Here is an 8346-nt window from a genome sequence, read left to right on the forward strand (position 1 = left end):
CCTATGCATCAGCATTTCTGTCTCTCTTGGGTAAATCCCCAGCAATGCTATTGCTGGGTCATAAGGGAGTTCTGTTGATAGTTTTTTGAGGAATCTCCATACTGTTTTCCAGAGCGGCTGCACCAGTTTACATTGCCACCAACAGTGTAGGAGGGTGCTCATCTCTCCACATCCTCTCCAACATCTATAGTCTCTTGCTTTGTTCATTTTAGCCACTTTGACTGGTGTGAGGTGGTATCTCAGTGTGGTTTTGATTTGTGTTTCCCTGATGATGAGTGATGTTGAGCATTGTTTTATGTGTCTGTAGGCCATCTGGATGTCCTCTTTGGAGAAGTGTCTGTTCATATCTTCTGCCCATTTCTTCACTGGATTATTTGTTTTGTGATTGTGAAGTTTGGTGAATTCCTTGTACATTTTTTATATTAGCCCTTTATCTGATGTGTCATTTGCATGAAGCTATCCCTTTAAAAAGAAACCAAACTGCTGTCAGGTGCAGACATTGGGACTCTAGGACCCACCCAGTGAGTCTATCTCATCTGAGACAATCGGGAGTGGTTAGGATGGAAGGCCAGTGAAGAGACTGGAACGGAGGACCTTGCAACTACCCTGCGGAGGCTGACAAGCTAAGGAGAGAAGGCTCAACATGAAATATCTCTTAAGTTTAAGAGCTGTTTATTGAACAAGAGTCATGGTAAGATTCTCTTATTATTCATATTAGTATAAGGACCATCAAAGTTTCGGAGTTTAATTTAATATCTTTGAATAAATCACATGTCTTCAACAGACATCAGTTCCTTCATTCATAAAATGGAAGTAAAATTGATAGCTCTTTTATAATATCAAGATAAGCATTTAATTAGGTAACATATTAACTATCAACCTTTTATATTACCTAGCCCAGATGAAGTGATAAGTAGAAACAATTAAACTATAGATACTTATTTTTTTCATCTGACTTTAAAAACAAAATTCCAGTCCTTACAGCCAGGTTGCTGATGATTGACATCTTTCAGAGAGCTCAGTGAGATAGCAGAAAAGCAAATGCTAAGCTATTTTAATGCACAGAAGACATGGGACATTTAGTTTCCTCCCAAAGTAGCTTCCGGTGCCCAGATGGAATAGAAAGGCAATTACTATCCACTTATTCCTTTCTTAGGGAAAAAATAAAAGTCCTTCATCCCTTGCCTGACAGTTCAGCTCCTTCCCAATATTCCACCTTAAAATAATTATACTAGTGACACACTTGGTTCTGTCACCACGTCATAGAATTGCCCACCCAGACATGAACCCCAATGGTATATCCTTAGGCTCAACTTACAGCCAATCACTAGGCTGCTCAAAAATGGCTTATTATGCCTAGAAAGCAGATGCTATGGTTATCCTGACATTTGACAAGGAAGGGAGAGTACAGTTCCTAACAGGAATTAGGGATAATACTAATTATAATAATTAGTTATTACTTTCATTATCATCAGTGTAAGCAGTGAAAAGATACATATATTATGCTTTCAAACACGTTGCTCTTTGGGTCTTCCTCACAGCTGCCTTCCTAGTTAATTAATACCTAACATGCAGGGAGTCCCCAAAGAACAAGGGGTTGTCACAGGGGTTAATATGCTTGTACTTAATACTTGGTTAAAACAAGGAAACAGACAAACAAAATACACAAAACACAACAAACACGAAGCTGAAAGATTAGCAGCATTAAAATCTTTATCAAAACCCCCTCTGCTTTTCAAAATATCTAGATGCCATACACCAGGGTCATTTAGTAATTTTGTTTTTAATAAAGGACTAAAAGAATCTTATACCAGCTATGTGGGAAAGATGATCTGGATATCTTAGCATATTCTATTTTATTAATACCTATATTTGAGGAAAAGCTGAAATAGGAATTGTTACGCCAAACTCCTTGACAGCATAACGTTATTTATATGGGCAGGTATGGGTAAGTAAGTGAGTTAATGTTGCAGCATTTTTAAAAGCCAGCTGTTCCCCAAGCAAGAAAATAACTGGCTGTCGTAAATGATCAATTGTATAAAAAGGCCCAAGCTTTGCAAATTTCCACACAAGATAGTCAGAGAAATTCTCCACCTACCTAAATAAGCTCATTCGGGCAACCAAACTTTGGGACTGAGAGCTTTGGTTTCACGCTCAGAGATATGTTTTCCTTACCCAGGAGCATCACGAAATTGGAAATGTCACAACCCTTGGGGGTACATGAAAAATGCATATTATTTCACATCTGTTTTTCACTTGATCCCAATGGACCTGATATTTCTCCAAATTGCTATGTGGAAAAACCAATTTAATTTGATTGAGGTATGAACAGAAACTTACAAGCAAAGTGGAATACCTGCTTTAGGAATAAAGTGGGAAACCACGCTTTGTATTGTTATTGCCGAGAAATGCTTCTAGGAGTATTGTTTTCTTTCTAAAAACCTTCTTTACTTGTACTGATGTAACTCCAAGTCATCTCTTTAAGATCTAGGTCAAGAAGTATTCCAAGGTGGCACGCCAAAATATGTATTTTTTTCTTTTCTGAAAATGTTGTGCAAGTATAATCTACAAAGGTTGATAATAGAAAGAGGGGTGTTTATTAAGTGGATACACTGAGTTGAATGCAGAACTCTGTTCCTTTGTAGTTGTGTGACCTTGACTAAATTATTTAATTACTCTGACACTCAGTTTCCTCCTATGCAAAATGAGAATAATGAGTCATCATGAAGATGAAATAAAATGAGGGAAATAAACACCTTAGTAAATAGAAATGCCTAAATAGGCCCTAAGAAATGCTAATTCCATTCATTTTAAAATATAAATTAAAAGTTTAATCCACTGAAGTAAGCCTTAGATGATGGAAGATAATGGCTCTTGGTCTTCCTGTTTGATAATTATATGACTCCCATTTATAAACATTTCTTATATCTCAGTACTGTTCATGTAGCGTAAAGTTTAAGGAATCTGATAACCATGCTGTTGACTACCAGAACATCAAAAATCACTCCAAATGCAAGGAACAGAAAGCATACCAACACTCTGTTGAAGGAAACACTGGCGTTCTCAAGGAAGATGGAATATATCCCAATCCATCAACCCTCTGATCATCCCTACATTCTTTCCTCATCTCTCCAGGGGAAGGCGTCAGATTAGATTTAGCACAATTCATTCTGCAGAAACGCTGTGTGTGAGCTGATAAGCACGCTGAGTGGCAGGAGAGCATTGTCTGTGGCTTTCCCCTAGAGCGCTGGCTATTTATTTCACTTCCACCCGAATCGAGCAAAGACATTTACTAAATTCTGCTTGATGCTGTCATAGGATCCCTTTGAAAAGCACCATTTGCAGCGAACGGAAAAGGTTGGCAGGGGAGGAGCCTTGTGACTAGCTCACAGGGCTGTGTTGGCATGTGTAGGATTTCTTGGGGAAAATTATCTCTTCACTGGGCAATTAAAATCCATCTGGTTATTCTGCCAGCTGAAGAATTCACTGAATTCAGTGCCAGCTACTATCAGGTATGGATGTCTCAAATTTCCTTTGAATGAGATGTTGGGAATATTCATCCCACAATGATACATTCCTTCTGAAATGTAGTTAAAAATACAGACAGGATAAGAGGGTCAGACAATCACAGCATAGTTTACCAGGGGTTCTTTGCTGTGTTTGCACATTCACCTCTTTGTGTGGTCAAACTATGGACTCCTTTCTCATAATAATACTTTAAGTGCGTAAGATAAGTGCAGAGCATTTCAAAAAACTAATTATACTGACATATAATTACAAATATTTACTAGTGTCTTAAATAATAGGTTCAAGCAGCAGGTCTGATAGCTGGTGCAGTTTCAAAATAGTGCTAAGTATCAATGACATCTCAGGATATATGCAATAACTTTAATGTGGCAGAAAAGTGCTTTTATTTCTATTAGTGATAAAGTCGGAGAAATAGCTTAGCTAATGGATTTACTGCCCACATTCATAAACTGAGGAGATGCTTAAAAATTTTCAGTTAGAGATTAGTAAATTAGTGATTTTCTCCATTCATGTATATAACCCTCAACTTATAAATATCTACTAGTGAGAAAAACTGGTCTTAGAGTGAAAATACCTTAGTTAGCAACCTAGTGCTGCCACACTAGATCACTGGTGTGATCCAAGCAAGTCCTTTTAATAACTGAGAGTTATAATTTTCTCAACTTTATTTACAATACTTTAGTGAAAACTGAATGACATCAAACTGCCACCAAATAATAATGTGGTCTAATATTTACTGAGCACTGACCATGTTTAAGTCAGGGTGCTAGTTGCTTTATAGACATTAATTCAAGCAATACATGAGAGAATTCTTATATAATTCAAAACTGCATCCAAATATATACATAAAGTTCCTGACTAGAAACCAACTATAGGATATTCATTTTAGCCTAGACTTTGCACAGGGAAAACCTGAAAGCCTGCAGAAATCCTTCTCAGTCACCATTGGATATTATACTGACTGTTACATAGTTATTATCTCTGCGGGGGAAAGAACTGTTAAGAGAACTATTCCAAATTCCTCATTTTGCTGGATGGCACTTTAAGGAATGAAGGGATTTCCCACCAAAAAAAAGTATCCGGTTGGAATTCTAAGTCTCTTGCCTATATTCCTTCCCAAAGTTCTCTCTCAGTATAGTTTAACAGTGACGGCAGGTGGGATATAATGACCAAATGCCTAACCACACAGGCACACGAGTAAGGAAGGACTCCTGACCAGAAAGGATGCCAGTAATAAGCAAAAGACTGCTAAGTTGCACTGCTATATATAGTTATACTGTTATATAATAATACTGTTAAGAAATAAATTCAGGGGCACCTGGGTAGCTCAGTAAGTTAAGAGTCTAACTCCTGATTTCGGCTCAGGTCATGATCACAGAGTCCTGAGACTGAGCCCCAGGTCGGGCTCCATGCTCTGTATGGAGGCTGCTTTAGAATCTCTCTTACTCTGCCCCTCTCCCCTCTCCATGCTCATTCTCTCTCTCTAAAATAAAGAAAAAAGAAATAAAAGAAAAATAAAATAAAGAATTCAATAACATTTCTAAAGTTTTAAAGCATGGAAAGAGAAATGCCTCAAATTATTTTAATAAAGCAGGCATAACTTGATACCAAACCCAACAATTTTTGGCTTAGAATATTATTATATAAATATAGATATATGTCATAATTTATAATATTAATAAAATAAGAACAAATATATGGGCATTTCTCTTAATGCTAAAAAGCCCTTTGCAAAATATTTATTAAAATGATTAGGAAATACAAATATTTCATTGATGAAATATCTATCTCAAATTCAAAGAACATCATATTTATTTTTAATTTAAAAATTGTTGTATGTTTATTTATTATTGAAACAGAGAGAAACAAAGCATGAATGGAGGAGGTGCAGAGAGAGAGGGTAACAGAATCCGAAGCAGGCTCCAGGCTCTGAGCTGCCAGCACAGAGGCTGATGCAGGGCTCAAACCCACAAACTGTGAGATCATGACCCGAGCCAAAGTCAGATGCTTAACCGACTGAGGCACCTAGGTGCCCCAAGAATATCATATTTAAAAAAGAAATAGATGAAGAATCCCAAGAACCAAACAATGACATCTATAGTCACAAATACTACTTAGTATTTTTGAAAATATCAATTAACAAATTAGAGAACTTGAAAAGAGCTATAATATAAATGTGGAAGAAGATAATAATATAGGACTGTTTACTTGGAAACTCAGACTTCCCTGAAAAAACTACTACCTATAATAAAATAACTTTTGTAAAGTTCTAGGCACAAATTTATTGTACACAAAAATAATAATCTTCATATATGCAAACAATATCCAGTTAAAGGACATAATAAAATAAAATAAAATAAAAAATAAAAATAAAAAGCATTCAGAACAGCAATAAAACAGACAAAATACTTAGAAATAAATCTAACAAGAAGTGTCAATATCTATACAAAGATAAATATTAAATGCTACTGAGGTGCCCAAAGATGATTAGAACAGATGAAAAGGCATACAGAGAGTTTGACTAGGAAGATTCAATAAAATAGTGATGCTCGATCTCCCTAAGTTATTCCATCAATTCATCATGAGACAAATACCATTCAAATTTAACATTTTCTATGGTGGGAAGTAAACAAGCTAATTATTGTATAAATTTTATATAAAAAAACAAGCAAGAATCGCTTGGAAAACTGAAAAAAATATATATTGCTATTTAAGGTGTATAATGTAACCAGATAGAAGTATATTCTATAGCTTCAATAAATAAAGCAGTGTAATGCCAGCAGATAATTAAAAAGTCAATGACTCAGATTAGGAAGTATAAAAATAGATTAGAATATGTATTGGAGTCTAGTGTATGACAAAGTTAGTAATTACAAATAAGTAAAGAAAACACAAATTATTTAGTGAAAGGTTCTACAACAACTTGATAGACACTTGAAATATTATTAGCTCTACGCCCAACTTGTATTACCAGGTCAAAAGCATCAAAAATTTAAAATATTCTTTTTAGAATAAAACTATAAAGGAATTTTGTAGAAAACTTCGGATGTTTAAAAATAATATCAGGTTGGAAATGGCATTTATAAGAAAAGGCATTTATAAGACTCAGAAGCCATTAAAAGATTGTTCAACTGCATAACAGCATGGAAAAAATCACTACACAAAATAAACAGATGAATAGGAATATATTTTCAACTCATCACAGAAAAAAAGCACCATAGAGTGTTGGCTTCAACAAGGCTTCAATATATATTCAATAAAGAAATAAGAAAAAACACCAAAAGTCAGTAGAATAATGGGAAAAGGATTATAAGCAGAGAGTTCACACAAAAGAAAATGCAAATGATTTTGAAACACATGAAAAAAGTTCAGTATCTTCCATAAATATTAAAAAAATCAAATTATATTACACTGACTTATTCTTAATCTATTCAATTGCCCCAAATACAAAATTTTGGTAGTTTACAACATTGAGCATAAGGGAAGCAGGCATTCATATTCTTAGGAAGAATGAAATTCATACAACTTTATAGAGGACAATTTGAGAATATTTAACAAAAAAAAAGAGAAAAATACAGATTACCTATATGTCGTAAATGAAATGGCTGATATACAATTATTCATTGCAGGAAGAATCACAATAGAAAAAGATTAAAAAAGCCTAAATGCTAATCAATAAAAAGCTGGCTAAATAAATTATGGCACTTTCATATAACTGTCTCTTTTATGGTCTAAAGTTCTTACGCACAGTTCAACTATGTTCACTTTTAGATATCTTCAAATATTTGCATGTCTGAATAAGAAATAACCCCACCACCACCACCTCCACCCCAGGATGCCTGGGTGGCTCAATAGGTTAAATATCAGACTTCTACTTAGGTCAGGATTTCACAGTTTGTGAGTTCAAGCCCTGCATCAGGCTCTGTGCTCACAACTTAGAGCCTTGAGCCTGCTTCAGATTCTGTGTGTGTGTGTCTCTCTCTGCCCCTCTCATGCTCATGCTCTGTCTCTCTCAAAAATAAATAAACATAATTTTTTTCAAAAAAAGAAATAAGTCCCTCAATATTTTTAAAGTTATTTAAGTTAAATGACTGTTAACATATAAAATTCTTATATATATTTAATGTATTCTATTCAATTTAAAATAAATGGCTCACAAAACATTAATAAAATAGGTGGCACATGTTTAATGTAATAGATTGTAGAAAATTCTAAACTCAAACTGTAAAAAATACACTCTTATGGAGCACTTAGGTGGCTTAGTCAGTTCAGCATCAGACTCTTGATTTTGGCTCAGGTCATGATCTCAGGGTCCTGAGTTGGAGCTCCTGTGTTGATTCTGCAATGGGTGTGGAACCTGCTTAAGATTCCTCTCTCTCCCTTTGCCTCTACCCCACTACCTCTCTTGTACATGTGCACGTTTTCTCTCTCTCTCAAAAAGAAAAAAATACAATCTCTTAGATTGCCATTATTCACTTATTGTCTGTTCCTGTCAACATTTACATGTTAGCAGGAATACTTCTCATCTCATCAGAAGTCTGTACAGGCACTGACTGTAGGAAACCCATGGAAACCATTCTAAGATGGACCCTAAATAAACACATGAGCATTATACTCATTTATTTACAGAGCTTTCCATAGAGTAAGCAGTAGTTAGGTAGGTGGGTAGATTTAGATAAATGAAAGTAGACAGACTGAAGGACAGATGGAAAGATGGACAGGGTTATCAACTAGATATGTGCATCCTCCCCAAATTCAGATATTGATATCTTAACCCACAATGTCATGGGATTAGGAAGTGAGGCCTCTAAGAGATGA

The sequence above is a fragment of the Suricata suricatta genome, chromosome 11 (assembly GCF_006229205.1).
Source record: "Suricata suricatta isolate VVHF042 chromosome 11, meerkat_22Aug2017_6uvM2_HiC, whole genome shotgun sequence".
NCBI lineage: Eukaryota > Metazoa > Chordata > Mammalia > Carnivora > Herpestidae > Suricata > Suricata suricatta.